Here is an 18,907-nt window from a genome sequence, read left to right on the forward strand (position 1 = left end):
TCTTGCAATGTAGTCCAGGCTGGCCCTGAGCTTCTGGTCCTCCTGCCTCCTCTGCGTGATGGCTGGGATGACAGAGCTGGAAGCTCCCTCACTGAGGAGAAGCAATCTTGCTTCTCCATCCCCAGCGGCCCTCCTCCTCCTCCTCCTCAACCCCGTCCTCCTGCGATCTGGCTGCTTCCGTGGAGCTGTTCACCGGTGGACTGCTTATCCCTCCACCTGCTTCATGCAAAAGAGAGGCAGGAAGGAGAGGTGAGCGTGGTAAACTGAGGCAGAGAATAAGGGTCTGGGAGGCTTCCGGGCAGGACCACTGTTCTCGGCTACATCCAGATGTTTAGAGTTGCTTGGGGGATGCTGGGGTGGAACCCGCGGCCTGGCCCGGCCTTGAACCGGGGGCCCCGCTCCCAGAGCCCCCGCGGAGGAGGGACGCCCCCAAAACGCCCGGCGGATCAAGAGCGCGGGGCGCGCAGGGGCGGTGGGGCCGCGCACACACGGCCCGCGCCCCGCGCCCGGGCCGCCCTCCCCCTCCTTATCTCGCCCTAACCTTTTGCTTTTTTCGTAGTCTCATTTCCTGTCGGGTTTTGCATTTCCCTCCCCCGCCCCTCCCGGCCCATGACACACTTTCTCTCGGGGCCCCCAGGCCGGGCCTCGCACAGCCCCCTGCGGCCCCGCAGCCCCGGCGGACGGCGTGGAGGAGGCGGCGCCCGAACCCGCGGAGCCCCGGAGCGCGGGAGCATGAACATCCCAAGTAAGCGCCGCGGGCGGGGGGCCGGGGGGCAGGGCCTGCGGGGCCAGGGGTGGGCGGCGGATTCCCCCGGAGGAATCCGGGGACGCCTGCGGGCCGGAAGTGAGCCGCGCGCGGCCGGCCGGACCGGGCAGGTGCGCCGCCGGGAGCCGAGGTTCCGCGTGGGGCGCGGGGTGGGGCCGCCCTGCGCGGCTGCCCCTGCGCGGCTGCCCGGGTTGCTGACTTCCGGGCCGCTCCGCACCCCGAGCTCCCCATCGGGGTCTCGAACCCGTGTCCTCCCAGCTGCGCGCCTGGAACCCCGGAGCGCGGAATTGGTTGGAGAACAAGAATTGAGCCCCAGAGCCCCCGGCGCTGCCTGGAGGACAGGATCCCGGGGCGCCCCCCCCCCCCATCGCCTGGCACTGGTGAGGGTGTGAGTTTGTGCAGAAGTCATAGAGGACGGCTGGCAGTTGGGCAGCCACCATCTGCTTCTAGAACTTTCCTCTTTCCAAACTGAAACCCTGCGCCCTCCCCCCGACTGCACCCTACCTTTCCTCCCCTGCCCGCCCGGCTCCCCCACCCTGGAGCTGTCTGTGCCTCTAAGGGCTCGGGAGCCTCATCCATGCCCCCTCGCTGGACTCTTCTCCCCTCAGTGTCTGTAACACTTCACCCAGCCTCAGGCCACCCGTGCCGGGTCCAGGCTGTGGTCTCCATGGACCCTTCACTCCTCTTTCCAGGCTGAATAGTATTGCATTGTACCCAGGGTCGAGTTGAATGCAAACCAGAGAATAGATGACAAGGAGCTGTGTCCTTCAGCAACACCACACACACACACACACACACACACACCAACAAACCCTTGTAAATCAGTTGAGACACCACTGCTTTGTTTGAAAAGCCCTGGGCTCTGTGGAAGTGATTCAGTTCCAGGAGCCACAGTTCCAGGAGCCACAGCTTGGAGGAGGCGTCGTGGCCATCCCCGTCCGATGTGGAGTGTGGGTGGCTCCAGATCAGGCCTTGCTGATGCTTTATCCACCCTAGAGCTGGAGGACTCATCCCAGAAGAAAAATGGCCAATGGGGAGGAATAAGCAAAAAGAACCAGAACCAGAGCAGATTCCCCAGCCTGCTGACATTATAGTTAAATCAATAGGAAGTAACATGGGGGCGGGGCTGAAAATGAACCTGGGGGAATGGCTGCAGGCATGCATACATGCTAAGCACCGTCTACCAGCCATATACAGACCAGCAGGCACACTCTGCCTCCAGGTGATGACCTCCGCAGGCCCAGCAGAGTGGCTCATGCCTGTAACTAGCTAACCAGAAGGCAGAGACTGGGAGAATCACAGGTTGAGGACAACCAAGGCAAAAGGTTCTCTAAGCTCTATGTCAACAATAGCTGGACATGGCGGAATGTCCCTTTCATTCCAGCTGTGTGGGAGGCACAAATGGAGAGATGAAAGTCTCCCCCAAATAACTAACGCCAAAAGGGCTGGAGGCGTGGCTCAAGTGATAAAGCATTTCCCTGTCTAGCAGTGTGAGGCCTTGAGTTCAAACCCTGGGCCTAGCAAAATAAATACGTAAGTGAAAGATGTTATCTTACAGACAGCATGCTGTGGATACAGCAGCATTTGTGCAGGCAGCTGTTCATCCACCGTTGATTTTCCCAATGCAAAATCCTGACTGAGGGGCGGAGAGTTTGGCCTAGTGGTAGAGTGCTTGCCTAGCATGCATGAAGACCTGGGTTCAATTCCTCAGTACCACATACATAGAAAAAAAGCCTGAAGTGGTGCTGTGACTCAAGTGGTAGAGCCCTAGACTTGAGAAAAGTCTAAGAACAGTGCTCAGGCCCTGAGTTCAAGCCCCACAACTGGCAAAAAAACAACAACAACAAAAAACACAAAACCTGGCTAAAGTGGGCTTAAGTGGGGCAGGAGGATACTTGGGGACGGTCTTCCCACTGAGACTCCATATCACTCAAAGAGAGTCATCCAGCAGCCAGTACCCCAACTTTGTAGCCCCTGCCCACCTGTCCTCTCAAACTTGAGGCTTAAACAGTCACCTGTTTTACCTGAACATGGAACAATCCAGAAACTCATCTTCTCATTTCCTCTGAAGCTTTCTTTTCCACCGTCCTGCCAACTTCGGAGCAGGCTTGGAGGCCTCATCATTTGTCCGCTTGCTCAGCAGGGAAAAACCAATTTGCTGTGTGGAGGTGGTGATGGATGGCATTGGCTTGCCTCCTTAATGCGTCTTAGTGGAGAAAAAGAATTCTGTTTGCGGCTGGTGAGGAAGAGACCAGGGGGCCAGAAAGGGACTTAGGTTTTATCATTGGACAGCCTTGGTGTAGTCTTCTCATCTCTTTAGTACTCAGTTTCCCCCTGTGTCAAGAAAGAGGATTAGAGAGGGTTTGAGATAACAGATGGAACTCACCTGTAAGCAAATCCCAATCCACTAGTAATGGCTGGGACACTATTGAGAATCCACTTTTGCAGGGGAGGGGGCACAATTCTGTGATCGATTACTGATGTCTGCCATGGGATAAAACTCTGAACTGAAGTTTGGCTCAGCCCCCCTCACCCCCCACAGACACACCATTTGTCATCTCCACGACTGAGAACCCTTCCAGTTTCAACAGTCCACAATGACCTTGTGACCTTCAGCCACTCACTCTCCCACCCTCCCCAAGATTGCATTTCTTTGGGAACTAGATAGAGACAAATAAACCCTTCCTCTTCTTGCACAAAATTGCTCTGAGGAGATGTGTGGTTGAAAAATGGAGCAGAAAATAACAAAGCTTTCTGAGGAGGGGCAGTGGGTTTTATTAATGAACTCTGCAGTCACTGAGTTAAGGCTCTTCCTAGCCTGTCTTGGCTTTGACCTTCAAGGCTTCTATGTGGCTTTCCCCCAGAAATCTATCAGGACAGGGTGGCTTGATTTTCCCTCTTCCTTCTCTTCCTCCTCCTCCTTCTTTTCCTCCTCTTCCTCCTCCTCCTCCTCCTCCTTCTCCTCTTCTTCCTCTTCCTCCTTCTCTTTTATCTTGCCAGTATCAAACCTTCAAGTCAGGAACTCAGGGTCTTGCATTTGCTTAGTTTGTTTGTTGGACTGGTTCTTTTCTACTTGAGCCACACCTCCAGCCCAGCATTTTGCTAGTTACTTTGGAGTCTTCTCTGCCTGGATTAGCTTTGAATTTCTACCCTTTCATCTCAGCCTGTGATGCTGTATTATAGCAGCATAAAATGGACTAAAGAGCCACAGCTTCCTCTGTGTAATGCCTGTCCAGCATCTAGTACACCCACCAGGCCCTCTGCTAGGTGTCAGGGAAGCAAAGAGGGAAAGATGGCACCACAACGCCCAAAAAGGGGTCAGCCAGAAAGCACCCAGACCCCAGAACTGTCAGCCACAAACCAGCCTGGCTGCTATAAATGGTGCTCAGGTGAAGACAGATGTACAAGAGGGACAGACAGGTGTACAAAAGTAGTGGGCGAAGGCCCGCATAGCAGATCGGGGCATTTCTGTGGAAGCTGGTGAGCCAGCCAGGTCAGCAATGGCTGCACAACCATGTTTGTGACGGCACTGGGTTCCGCCGACAAGCCATGGAAACAGTCCGGGTCCCTACAGACTCCTACTCAGGTCATGACCAGGGAACCGGAGGTGCAGCTATGACTCAAAGTGGTAGAGCACTAGCCTTCAGTAACAGACCTCAGGGACATTGCCCAGGCCTTGAGTTCAAGCCCCACAGCTGATGAAAAAGGGGGCGAGGGAGAGGGAGGGAGAAAGTGAGAGGAAGAAGGAAGAGGAAGGGAGAGAGGGAGGGAGGCAAGAAAAAGGAAGGAAATGTATACATTTATGAAGGGATTTTATTCCTCCATCAGGAAGAATAATCTTACACCATTTGTGGGGAAATGAATGGGCTTGGGAAAAGCGGCGCTGAGTGAATTAACTCAGGCTGAGAGAGCAACGCGTCCTGTGGACTCCATAAGGACAGATGCGGGTGTGACACACAGACTGACTAAAGGATGGGTGCCCAGAGGGCTGGAACTCAGGGCCCGGGCACTCCATCCCAATCTAGTGATCTACCAGTTGATCCTCAGCTCCACTTCTGTTTGTTGTTTTTAATTGGAGATAAGAGTCTCATGGAGGGCCAGGAGTTTGACTAGTGGTAGAGTACTTATCTAGCATGCACCAAGACCCAGGTTCATCTCCTCAGTACCACATAGAAAAAGCCAGAAGTGGTGCTGTAGCTCAAGTGGTAGAGCTCTAGCCTTGAGAATGCCAAAGGAGAGTGCTCAGGCCCTGAGTTCAAGCCCCAGGTCTGACAAAAAAAAAAAGGTCTCATGGGCTTTCCTGCCTGCGTTGGCTTCAAACCACTGTCCTCAAGGACTCAGCCTCCTGTGTAGCTAGGATGACAGGTGTGAGCCATTTGCGCCCAGCAGATGAGAAACTGAAGTGTGCCTGGTCTGAGGCAGTGGGCACACAGTGAAAGGGTAAAGGAAGAGGTTATCATAATCTGCAGTGTACATAGGTGAGATGGAGCCAGGAAACTTGGGGGGATGGGAGAGATGGGGAGAACAACAAAAGCGGGGACACTGGCAAGATGCAGTACACCTAAAAAGCTGACGTGTCGAATTGAAAGCCCTTTGTACAAGGAAATGAAGAGAATTGGTAATTAGAGAGAGGGGGGAGAGAGAGAGATCATGCAAAAACGTAAGAGGTTTTTGCCAGAGAAGAGGGTAAGTGGGGAGTGGGGCTTGTGACCAGAGTTGGGCCCTAGGGGTTGGGGGAGGGGGGGGGGGACCACCAAGAGCCCTGCATGCAGTGACAGGGTGGGCAGGTGCTGTCACCAGCAAGGCTGGGTGTCTGGGCATCTAAGCAAAGTCTGGCCAAGGCAGACATTCAGGTTGCAGAGGTCCCAGTTGTTGAAATGTTGTAGCTCCTTACAATGATCTGCACAGGGCAGACCCGGCAAGAGGCAGGCCTGCATTTAACAGTACAGGACACCGGCCAGCTTCTTTTAGTGCTGTCGTTTTGTAGGGACTTTAGCATGCACACAAGAGACGGGCATAGACCCTCAACATGCCGCTTAGTGGATTTTAAAAATGGGGTGCGCCCCACAGGCCCATCCCCCACACTCTGCAATACCTGGATCCAAAACACAAAACAAGAACATGATCCCCTTCAACATAAGATTGTAATGGGATAGTCATCTCTCACAGAGAATTCTTAGTGTGCGACCCAAATAACAGATGGAACATTCTTGCAATAATAATTTTAAAAGTATTTAAGTGCAGGCACTGGCAGCTCACAGTTGTAAACTTGACTACTTAGAAGGCTGAGATCTGAGAATCGCAGTTTGAAACCAGCCCATGCAGTACATGAATCTCTTATCTCCAAGTAATCATCAAAAAGACAGAAGTAGAGCTGTGGCTCAAGTGATAGAGTACTAGCCTTGAGCAATTAAAGCTAAGGGATGGCACCTAGAGCCTGAATTCAAGCCCCAGGGCTGGCACCAAAATATTTTTTGTTTTCTCAACCATAGCTCAGACCTTTGGGTTGCTTGAAGTAGCAGGTCATATTTGTTGGTGGTGGTAGTTTATAGTACAAGTATTCTATATCTTATTTATACGTCTAGTGGTAGATATTTAAATTGTTTCTAATTTTTGTACTATCATGGATCATGTGCCAGTACTAGGGTTTGAACTGAGGGCTTCAAGCTTGCCTATGGGTGGCTCTCTACCACTTGAGCAAGGCTTCCAGATGACCTTTGGCTGCTTAATGGGAGATAGAGTCTCCTGGACTTTTCTGTCTTAGGTAGCCTTAAACCAGCATCCTCCAGATCTCAGCCTCCTGAGTTGCTGGGGTTACAGGGATGAGCCATGAGTGCTTATGTACATTATACTTGTATTCCAGAAGTGCGTTAGCTTGCTTAAACATAGATTTACTGGGTCCTGGAGTGTTTTCATGTTTTTCCCCAATAAACACTCCCAAATAACTATCCCAGGCTGTCACTCTGTCTGGGTTCTGATCCAGAAAAGGGTGATGGCCTTAATATTCTGCCTCCTTGCTCGTCCATAGTCCTGTTTGAGCCTGCATTGTAGACATTTTCAGATGAACTAGTTTGTGAGTTTCATTCGCATTTCATTGATCACTAATTAGACTACACGTTTTCTTGGGTTTGGTGGCCATTTTGGGGGGGGCGGGTGTCATAGGACTTGAACTCTGGGCCAGGGCGCTATCCCTGAGCTCTTCAGCTCAAAGCTGAAGAGCTGTACCCCTTGAGCCACCGTGCCACTTCTGGTTTTCTGGTGATTAATTAGAGATAAGAGTCTCTTAGGTTTTAGTGCCCAGGCTGGCTTTGAACTGTGATCCTCAGATCTCAGCCTCCTGAGTAGCTAAGGATTAAGGTGTGAGCACCCAGCTTTGGTGACCGTTTTGAAGACCTTCTTCTGTGAAACGCCTCTTCCAGAATTTGGCCCATTTTTTTTTCTCTCTCAGCTTTTACATTTTGAACTGCCATGACTCTTCACATAGAGAAATCTGGATTGCATATGTTTTTCTTCCTTTTATGACTTTCAGTATATACCTTCAATGTTCTGATGAGCAGAAGTTTTACTTCAGTAAAACACAACTCATGGCCTGTGTGTATGTGTGTGTGTATATGTGTTTTTTTATGCTCTTTTTTTTTTAGTTTGTTTAAGAAAGATATGTCTTGCCCCAAATGTCTATTCCCTTCTAAAAACTTGATTGTTCCATCTCCCACACTGATCACCATAATCCATCTGAAAAGGATACTTTTTTCTTTTGAAGTCAACTTTATTGAGATTTATAGCCAACCCAATAGCATGCACCCATTTAAACTCACACCGTTCCACTGGAGTCTTGATAAATCTGTATCCCCGCCCTCACCACAGGCTCAGTCAAGCCTAAGGAGACGCCGTCGCCCCCAGTGGATGGCAGCGGCCCCCTGTGTGCGGAGCCATGAGGGAGGCTTCTCTAGACACCCCCCTCCCCAACCCCGTCAGAATCCAGACCTGCATCAAGCCAGGTTCCCAGCCACACCATGTGCATGTGACAGTATAGACAGAATCTGGTTCCTTTGGAGAAAGGTGACAAGTCCAAAATACTGTTGCTCTCATAACTACTGGAGCTGGGAGCAGATCTGGCTGCCACGAGAGAAGGTTGAGTTTGGGGGGGAAAAATAGAAAAAAGGAAAGAAAAGAAAAGCCTGGTGTGGTGGCTCACATCTGCAATCCTAGCTACTCAGGAGGCTGAGATCTAAGGATCATGGTCCAAAGCCAGCCTGGGCACGAAAGTCTATGAGACTCTTATCTCCAGTTAACCACAAAAAAACAGAAGTGGTGCTGTGCTTCAAGGGGGAGGGCAGAAGTCTTGAGCTGAAGATCTCAGGGACAATGCCCAGGCCCAGAGTTCAAGTTACATGACTGACAAAAAAAAGGAAATGTAAAACAGAAAAAATAAGAGAAGGCTAAAAGTAGGGAGACATGATCCAGCCTTTGCAAGAATCATCCTGGATTTCTGGGCCAAGGCCCCTTCTTCTCCTTAGGCCTGGCACAGCCACATCCTGGGATATAAGATCTGTTCATTGGAGGCAAGATTTGGGGCACAGTGGGCTTGCTGCTTCCTCAACTGCATTGTGAGCCAGAGTGGACACAGCCACTAGTTAGCCAAGTCCAAAATATGTGGCATAGTTTGCTTTTTAAATGTTTAATTTCCTTGGCAGCACTGGAGTTTGACTCCTCACGGGTGGGGGTAGGGGGAGCCTTTATGCTTAGTGGGCAGGTGCTATGCCTCCAGCCCATTTTCCTCTGTTTGTTTGTTTCTCTCACTTTGTGCTTGAGCTGATCTGGACTGTGATCCTCCTATTTGTGCTTCTAGTGTAGCTGGAATAATATACGTGTGGGACTACTCTAGGCTCTTTTCTAGAGTCTTCCGAATTTCTTTTAAATCAGGGCAAGCCTAGTACCATGGTCCTCCTGATTTCAGCCTTTGAAGGAATAGGGACAGCAATACCTACACCTCACCTAGCCATTGCTCCACAGGAAATCTACTTTTATGCCTAGTATAGCCTTGAACCTCTCTACCCCATTCACAACCTGTGTGGGTGCTAGGATTACACACTTGAGCAACCAGCCCAGACTCTTTCTTTCTTCATGTGATTTTTCTTCTGCCTTGAACATTTACTTCTGATATGTCTTGCAGGGCAGGTCTGGGTTACTTTGTCTGGTTTTGCTCGTCTACAGAAGACTTGGAATTCAGTAGATTGAATTCCATCCTGTCAAAGACCAGAGCCCCTCCTGTCCTGAGCCTTTTGTCTAATGGATAAACTCCTGATGAGAACAGGAAATGGGGACATGCTAGGCAGGGAGTTTGCGTGGAGCATTGCAGCTCCATGTCTCCTCACTTGAAGAGTCTGTCATCACTCTTCCTCTCTCCACCCCACCTCCTGCTGCTACCCCCTTGGCTGGGCAGGGTAGGCCCTGGGCCTGAGCGCCAGCCCTGAACTTTTTCACTCAAGGCTAGCTCTCTACCACTTTGAGCCACAGCTCCATGTCCAGTTTTCTGGTGGTTATATGGAGGTAAGAGTCTCATGGACTTTCCTGCCCAGCCTGGCTTCCAACCGTGATCCTCATATCTAGCCTCTTGAGTAGCTAGGATGACAGGGGTGAGCCACCACTCTCACTTTGTGAAGCAGGAACTGGAGAGCCAGCCGTGGTGAAGAAAGCAAGAAAAATGAGGAAAGCAGCCAGGGGCAGGTGGATGGTGTGGGGCTCACCCCTGAAGTCTGTCTTGCCAGGGATCACAGACACAGAAGCTTATATCTATCTAAAAACTACATCCATCTCTGAGTCCTAATTTTTATTTTTGGAGGCAGTCTCACTGTGTAGCCCAGACTGTACACAAATTAATATTCCTCCTACCTCAGATTTCCTGGTGTTAGGACTATAGGCACATGCTACCATGCCCACCAACTGGGAAGTAATTTCAGCCATAACTAGGTGGGTACCAGAACGGCCATTCATTCGTTTTCTCAGTGATTCAGGAGTGCCTACATGCCCTCTGGGCATATCTGCTTCTTGAAAATCCAGAGAAAGATGTCGGCTTAGGGGGCTGGCCCAGCCAGTTTGTTCTCCAAGGTTTTCCATTGTGCTCTGTATTCAAGGCCGCCTAAATCCATTAGTTACTGGTGATGAGGTGCAGGGGAGCCAGGAGACACCAAAGCGGTACAGTCAGGCTTGCTGGCCAGCACCAGGAGCCAGCTCTCACCCACTGACCTCAGTTTATTTATTTTTGGAAATTCTTGGCTATTTCTGCTACAGCGATTCCTGTTCCTTCTGTGGCTCATCCAGGCCGGCACACACTCCGCTTCCCATCTGATCTGATGCTTGCTGGATGACCTAGGCTGGTGGGTGATAGTGGGGGTCTCCACTCTTTCTGTTCTTTGCATTTTACTTTGAGAATTCCCAAGGACTTTTATGCATGTTCACACATTCTCTTCTCAGACATACCCGGGCTCCTGACACACTCACTGAATACAGGATTCACTTCTAGTTTGTTTTCCTTTGGCAGTACTAGATTTTGATCTCAGGACTTCATACTCAACTACAACTCTACCAGCTGGAGCCATGCCTCCAAGCCCTGTTTATGGATTTTTTTTTTTGCTGGCTAATTGGAGCTGAGATCTTGAGGACTCTCTTTCCTGGGCTGGCTTTGAACTATGATCTTCCAAATCTCTGAGTAATTAGGAATATTGGGTATGAGCCATTGGCACCCAGCTGTTTGGCTTTGTGAACTTGGCTTGTCTCACCCAACATGGTCATCTCCTGTTACATCCATTTTTTTTTCCTGCAAATGGCATGATTCATTCTTTTTCGGGGCTGAATAATACTTCAGTGGTCATTGTCTGGTGCTTTATATTCCACCTTCGTGTCTGTGGGAAGCCTTGCCCTTGAACTCAGCCTCACCATCTCCTTTAGTTATCCATCCGTACTTGAGATCCAGCTTTTCTGTTCTCTCCACAACTCTCCTGGGAGCTCTGGGGCTGGGTTTGTGGGAGGAGCAGGAAGCTCAGTGGTATTCAGTGTTTGCCTCTGAGAACTTGGTTGATCATCCCCTCACCTTGAGTTACCCATCCTGTCTCTCTGTGAATTTGTTAGGTCTCTGCAAACACCTTGCTTAGTGTTCTGTTCCATTTCTTCTCTTCTGGTTTTAACGACTATTATTAAGAATATCTTCTTGTCCTATGTGTGCGTTACTAGTGTAGAGAGAGGACGTTTGTATTTTCGTGTTTAATCTTGGATTCAGCAGCTATGCTAGACTTTCTACAAATGTTAGCAGTTTAGGTCTAATTTTGGAGAGAGCATATATATATAGCTAATAATAATATCCCCTATGAATTATGACAGGTTTTTTTCCCCCACGTTCTTATATCTTCTATTTCTCTTTTCTTATTTCATTCCTTTCTTACAAAATGTAACCTCTCCAGCTTACTGTTGACTGGTGAAAGAAAAAAAAATAGTGCTTGGGGGCAGATTTCAGAGATTCTTAATTAGGTTAAAAAAACATTCGTGGGACTCCAGTGTCTCACCCCTGTAATCCTCGCTACTCAGGAGGCTGAGATCTGAGGACTGCAGCGCAAAGCCAGCCCGGACAGGAAAGTCCATGAGACTCTTGCCTCCACTTAGCTACCAAAATGCTGGAAGTGGAGCTGTGGCTCAAGCAGTCCAACCCTACCCCAGAGCACAAAGGCTCAGGGACAGCACCCAGGCCCTGGGTTCAAGCCCCAGGATCTGTACACACACACACACACACACACACACACACACACACACACACACACACACACACGCCCCTTGTGGTGTTCGGGGATGGTGGCTAATGTCTATAATTCCAGCTACTCTAAAGACAGAGAAACTTGTGGAAGTTTGTTATTATTTTTTGTGTGCTTGTCAGCTCATTGTGTTTAATGAAGTCTTTGGGCTTGGGTTTAAATCTGGCTTGCCCTTGCAGCTGGCCTGGGACAGGTGTGAGCCCTCCATTCCCCTGAGCCTCAAACTCTCCTCAGACGAGTATGATACTCATTGCCTTTTGATAAGCATGGTATTCATTACTGTTCTGTTGTTGCTGCGAGTGAATACCAGCCGGAAAGAGGCAAGATTTCTCCTAACTGCTGGTTTCACAGGATCCATCCCCATAATCTGTTGGCCCCAGCTCCCAGGCAGCTGAGATATGTGGCAGAGGAGCTTCTTTACCTCATGGTGGACAGGAAGCAGGGAGGGAAGACAGGAAGTGGCCAAGCAGAGGCACGGGCCCTGAAGGCCCACCCACCCTGTGACCTGCTTCCTCCAATAATCAGGCCTGGTCTCCTCAAATTTCCAGACCCTCCCCACATGGCGCCACCAGCTGGAGATGGAACATTCACTCAGGAGTGCATGGGGGTGAGGGTAGTGCACCCACCCAGCACTGCTGTGATGTTGCTGTCCCTCAATAATGGGTGAGGAGATGGTGAGAACCACGCCTGGCCCGATCAGCTGCTAACAAGGACAGACATGATGTATATTTACAATCCCAATTTCCTCCACCACCCTTGTGTGTGTTTAATTATTAATCACTCATTTGGCCTCCTCCCTGGCCAGTGAGGGTGACCTTATAATTTACTGCCCAGACTAGGCTACTATTTTGTTATTAACATCTGGAAAATTGACTCCATTTGGCTGATGGCGCTGTGGGCGTCTGTGCACATGGGCATTCATAACTGCGGACACAGAACGGCTCTCCCATTCAAATCATACCTGTGGCACACCTTCCTCCATCCTGTCATGGAAACCCACCCACTGCTGCTGGATGGCAGTCTTTTTCTTTGTTATTATAAGGATGGTGTCCAGGGGGGTTAGAGTGACATGAATCAGGTAGTGACAACATTTCTTTTTGAATAGTGGTCACCTCATTCCTTGCCCTCTCCCAGTTTTTCTTTCCCATTCCCATCAGCAAGTCGTATGGTTCATTTTCAACACAGTGTTCAGTGAGTGTCAGGGCTGCATTTGTTAATCCCTTGTCCCTCCATTTCTGTGCCCCCTTACCCTCCCAAAGACAAAGACATACAAAACAGACAAGACACCAGGTACTGAGAAGAAAAGAAAAGAAGCAACAAAGGAGAAAAATTTAATTTAAAAAAAAAAAAGCAAACTAACATAAAACCTCTGTGAGATGCTTCCATTTCTTGGAGTTCATTTTGGTAAGCATCATTTTATACGATCACATGCCCATAGTGATTGAGCCCTTGTGGTCTGGAGTGGTTGGCCTCAGGTTTCACCACCTGTCTAGATTTCCCTGTTATTTTATCTGTGTATATGTTAGAATTACTGTAGCTACCATGTGAATTCCGCTCTGCATTGTTGCTCCTCCATGGCTTGTGCCTGGTGAATGTCCTACACTCATGCTTGCGGAGAAGTCTCATTCTGCCTTCATGGGACAGAGTCCTGTGCTCTGGCAGAGCGATGCGATGGGATATTTTAATTTTTTCTGAGTGAACTTGTTGATGGATTTTAGAATGTTTCTGACCATGGTATTTTCTTCGTGTTTCTATAAGTTTGACTTTACCTGTGCTAAAACCTGTCATGAAATATCTATCAACAATCCGGTAGCTAATTATTCCTCTTGTAAAAAAAAAAAAAAAGAAAAGTGACAGATAATGATAAATGTGTTTATTTTTTGAATTAGCATGCATTCGTTGTACAAGGGTGTTTTCCTTGTGACATTTCCACACGTGTAAATAATGGGCCCGTCAACCTCTCCCCCCCCACCACTGTCCCTCCTCCCCCTTCCTCAAGTCATCCCAACAGCTTTCATTACTCTCCTTTCATGCATCCACACGAACAACACCAGCCATACTCCTCCTTACCCACCCTCCGGCTAACCGCCCCCCCCCCACTTGCTGGCAGAGCATAGGAATCTTGTGTAGTCTTTAATGTTGTTTCATTTAAATTCCGTTGTCTCACGAAAGGATAATTGTCTCATTCGATTAGGGCTCCATCCAAAAAAACCCAAAAATCTCCTTTTAACTTCCTCCTCAATTTTAAAGCCAGGTCTGACTAGAATCACAGCAACTTTGGAGGTGCCTGCCAATCAAGAGGAGCCTGGGTTCAGGCCAATCCAGGCAAAAAGTTAGCAAGACCCCATCTCAGCTGACAAAAAGCAGGGAGTGGTGCTACACTCCAGCTGTGACAGGAAGCCTAAAAGAGGAGGATCACAGTCCTGGTTGTCCCTAACCAAAAAAAATAACAATAATAAAGACTAAAAAAGTCTGAAAGGTTCAGTGGCAGAGCCTCCCGAGTAGCAAGACTAAGGCCCTGAGTTCAAACCCTAGCACTCCCACCCCAAGAAAACAACCTATCTCCAAATAGAGTGCAGTGCCAGATCCGTACTTATGAACATGAAAATAGTGAAAACATAATTGCCTGTGATCCATAAGCTCTGAGAGGAGTCAGCATGGGGCAGCTTAAGCTTGCAGTCCCAGCTACTTGGCAGGTGGACATTGAAGAATTTCAATTCAAGGTCTAGAAGAACAAAACCAAAATCACTTGAAACTCCATCTCAACCAATGACTGGACACGGTGGAGCGTGCCGCCATCCTGGCTACACAGGAAACACAAATAGGAAGTTCACAGTCCAGTCCAGTCCAAGCGTAAAGGGAGACCCTACCTCAGAAGTCAGGCAAGGCCTGGGGAAGGCAGTAGAGTGTCTTCCTAGCAAGTGTGAGGCCCTAAGTTCAATCCCCAACACCACCAAAAAGTAATTTTTAATGTCCTGAATTTAATTTTTAATGCCCTGACAAAGCTGCTGCATACTGAATGATGGAGACACCACAGTAAATAAAAAGATCCAGATGCCCACATAGGCGGAATTCTGTTTGCAGGCAGTGTCTAATAGGGAAATCCACAGAGACAGAAACAGGTGAGGGGTTTCCAGGCCCTAGAAGCACACAGGGAGGGGTGTGTTAGGGTGGTGAAGAATGTTCTGGAATCGGATAATGACAGCGGTCACACAGCCGCGTGAATTTACCGAAGCCTTCCACAGCCTAGGGTCTTTCTCTTCCTTTTTGTGCTACAGGAGTTTGAGCTCGGGGGCTTATACTTCCTTAGAAAACTGTACCACTGGGCCACAACTCCTGCCTGAGCTTTTGCTTACTTTATTTGTCTCTCAAAGCTGGGCATTGGTGGTTCACACCTGCAGTCCTGGCTAAATAAGAGACTGAGATCTAAGGATCAAGGTTCAAAGCCAACCCAGGCAGAAAATCTGTGTGATTTCTCTTTCCAATTGACCAGTAGAAAGCCCATTTTGGCACATAGCTGGGATTACAAGCAGGAACAGCCACATTGGTCCATACAGTCAATACATTTCAGTGTGACAGTTTCTCCCTGTGGTCCTCGGCATGTGGAGACATTGTTCTGGAAATGGCCCCAGAGAATCAATGGGTCCAAACATTGCTGCCTTCCAGGAAAATCTTCTTGTATTAGAAACATCCTAGGGTTTTCTCACCTGGCAGGAAGAGCCAGGCAGCCCCGGGAGGCAGAGGCTGAGAATTGGCCTCCAGATGAGCCTTCTCTTGCTTTTTCCTGGTTGCAAGGAACCAGAAATAGTGTCTGACCTTGAACTGTGATCCTCTTTTTATTTCTGCCTTCCAAGTAGCTGGTAGCTGGGATTACAGGCGTAAGCCACTGCACCCAGCCATGATCATTGTATCCTAGTGGGACTGTTTGCCAGGTTTTGCCATTTCCTGGTTTCATTGGTCCACAGCGTGTAACCTTGAATGTCACTCAAGTGTGATTTGGTGAAGAGAACACAATTTCCCCTTGTCCCTACCACTGCCAATACTTCAGGTGGCATCCCCCAACTCTCTCGTCACCCATCATCTATTACCAGCGCCACACTGTCCAGCATGCCCTTCCTGTGACTCTCAATGAAGCTGTCCTGGTTAAAGAAATTCAATGTGATTGAACGGCAGCAAAGAGTCAAAATCTAAATATCTGAGAGGGATGAATAATAACTAGGTATTAAGGCTTATTGGTTATTTATTACTGGCAGAAGGCAGGAAAATATTAGCAGGCAGAAAGCTGCAAATTAATCACAGCTGGGGTGAGAGGCAACCTAGAAAATGACCTCTGTCATTGTCAATACCTCCAGCTCTTCCAGGACAGGGCGGGCCCTCACCTCACTTTCTGTGATGCCAGCTATCAGCACAAAAGGATGAAATTTTGAAGAAATGAATAGCAACTAGCAGTGGCTCATGCTAGTAATCCCAGCTATTCAAGAGGCTGAGATCTGAGGATCACAGTTCAAAGCCAGCCTGGGCAGGAAAGTCCCAAAGACATTATCTCCAGAATAACTAGCAAAAAGCCAGACGAGGGACATGGCTTAAGTGAGAGAGTGCTAACCATGAGCAAAACAGCTACAGGACAGCAACCAGGCCCACATATCAGCACACACACCCCACCACACACACACCAGACTCAGCTCCCAAAACATCTCTAGGGCCTGCTGGAACCTTATGCCTCTAGCTTTCCTGTATGTTGAACATTTATAATCCCAGATTCCTGGAGAGAAGGCTTAAGCTCCAATCAGCCTCAGAGAGGCCAAGAATTTGAGATTCAACCTCTAAGAGTGGTACATGGAGCTATTTAGAGATCTAGGATTTCAAGCTGGTAGTGTGGCTTAAATGTTACAGTGCCTGCCTACAAAGCAAGGAGTCCTGAATTCAAATTCCGGTAACCATCAGAAAAGAGACCATGTTTTTTTGTTTTGTTTTGTTTTGTTTTTTCAGAGCAGATCTCTACCAATACAAGCTTGAATTTCACTATAGAGCCCCTGAGCACAAAGGGAAGGGAGGGAGAGAGGGATGGAGGGAGGGGGGAGAAGAGGAGTAAATGATAAGAAGGGAGGGGAGACACAGAAAAGAAGACTATGGAAGAGTGGGAGGACAGGAGGAGGGGAGGACCCAGTGACAAGGTGGGTGGGTGTCTGGAAGGCAGGTAGAAGGATTTCACCAGGAAACTACCCTGTTGTTACACCTTGAAAATGAACTTACGCTTGGCTTTGACCTTCCAGCCCCCAACAATGTTTCTTCCTCTAGCCCTCAGTCTGTCATTCATTTACAGCACACCACTAGTATAGTAAGCTCAGGAAAACTGTGTCTTTGGGGGGTTTTGCAGATATCCAGGTGTGTCTGAGTGTTGGATTGGGCCTTGAGCTGCAGCATTGGGCCCCCTGGACCAATCTTCCCATGTCTAAGCAAGGCTGTTTTCCTTCCTGCTTTTGTTAGCTGGTTGATTGAGTGGCATTATTTGTATGCTGTCTGGTGCTGGGGCTGGAACCCAGGACCTCGCTTGTGCTAAGCAGGTGCTCTACCAGCCCAGGCCAGCAGTGGGATTTAGGCTCATCCCTCTTCTTTGTCAGAAGCATCTGTCTCCCACCTACCCTGCGGTCCTGGTGTATGGAATGCTCTGGTAAGACTATAACTTCTCCCTGTTCTGAGCAGGTGTTCACAGGACAGCAGACATATTTAGCATAGCTGGAAGTTGAAGCCTGATACCAAGAAGACTTGGAGGCCCGGAGCTAGACATACCTGAGTGTAAATGAGATTTGGGGAAGTCCTAGGGTGACTGTGGGCCTCCAGGCCTCAGAGGCAAGGCATACCTCATCTGAGATAACGGTGCTGGAGAAGGCGGCCAGGCATCCAGAGTTTCTGCTGGGCACCCAGCACAAGGAACATCACTGACAGGTTTGCCAGCTCAGCATCAAAACCTACTAGAGGCTGGGTATGGCAATGCATGTCTGTAATCCCGGCATGCCCTGGATGACTTCAAGCTATGACCCTTTCAATCCCTGCCTCCCTAGTAGTTGGGATGACAGAAGTGAGCCACCATGCCCTATCCCAACGATTACATTTGAACCTCAGCCCCTTGGAGAATATGTGAAACAGTCCATTTATTACAAATAGGCTTTCAGATCTTTGTCCTAAGGATTAAGGATTGTGAGAACTCTTCACTTATGGGCCTGGGCTTTAGAAGTGCATTTGCTCACCCCTCACACTCAATGACCAGACCACTGTACACCACAGTTCCTGCTTTCTAGAGATTGAGGACAGGCAGAATGGGAGCAAGAGGGTGTGTGCTGGGGCAGAGGGTTTTGGGGAGTTCAAGGAGGACTGGGCTGTCCTTCTGACCTTCTGGGTTGTGGGCAAGACAATGGGAAAGTGAGCACTGGAGACGAGCAGATGCCCCTCCGCTGCTACCTCTGCCTTCCTTTCGCAGCAGAGTGGCCCGAGCTGCTGTGCCCAGCAGCGTAGCCGAGCCCTTCCCAGCTCCAGTGGCGTTTTTCCCTGGCTCCTTTACAGAGACAGCACACTGATGTCTGTCATGGACATGAAACCATCACCGGAGTGGAGCCGTGGGTAGGGGCACAGGGTGTCAGATACACAAAAGCAATAGGACCCAGAGAGGAAGAGATCAAAGGGTTCTCATTCCAGGAACTGAGTCAGGCAGAGGAGCCCCCTACAGACCTCCTGCAGGATAGAGACAGAAATGGGGGGGCACCTATCTTTAAGTCCTAAGGCCTGAGAACCAGCATCTCTGACACTCCAGTATGGAGGAAGATGGACGCCCCTGCTCGAGGACACAATGCGCCCTTGCTCACCTTCTCATCCTTCCTGGTCTGTGACGCATTGGCCTCTGTCTACTCATGTTGAGGGGGGCTGGCCCGGCGTCACCTACCCATAGCTTGTCTTTTCCAGAAACACCTTTCCAAACCCACTGGAAATGTCTCACCAGCCCTCTCGGCAGCCACTAGTCGAGTCAAGGTGACATAGGGAATTAACTAGAATGCAGAATCCTCAGCTTCCCAAGATGAAGGGGAGGTCTGAGCCACACCTCCCCATCCAGCTCTGCCAGAGAGGACATTTGTCCCTTTTCCTCCTGGCCCTGGGCTGCCCCTCTGTCACCCTCAGCCTGTAGACTGAATCCCTGGAAGGAGCAGGACCCAGCTTGGTTGGACAGAGAGCAGTGAAGAGTTAACAGGATTTGATTCTGCTTTATGCGACTCCCTGTGTATCCATGCTGGCTTCCATGGCGACATCATTAGCGGCAAGCTGCTAATTAAATTTCATATTTATGATC

At 49.4% G+C, this 18,907-nt stretch overlaps 1 protein-coding gene across 1 annotated transcript in view; it reads left to right on the forward strand.

The window, feature by feature from the left end:
- Positions 1 to 637: 637 nt before the first annotated feature.
- The window catches only part of Card11 (caspase recruitment domain family member 11), a 70,965-nt gene continuing 52,695 nt past the window's right edge, over positions 638 to 18,907 (forward strand). Inside the window, exon 1 of the mRNA XM_090329833.1 lies at positions 638 to 745. The gene's annotated coding sequence lies outside the window, so the exon portion shown is untranslated. The remainder of the gene's footprint in view (positions 746 to 18,907) is intronic.

Source organism: Megascapheus bottae, chromosome 3 (assembly GCF_031878675.1).
Source record: "Megascapheus bottae isolate mThoBot1 chromosome 3, mThoBot2.hap1, whole genome shotgun sequence".
NCBI lineage: Eukaryota > Metazoa > Chordata > Mammalia > Rodentia > Geomyidae > Megascapheus > Megascapheus bottae.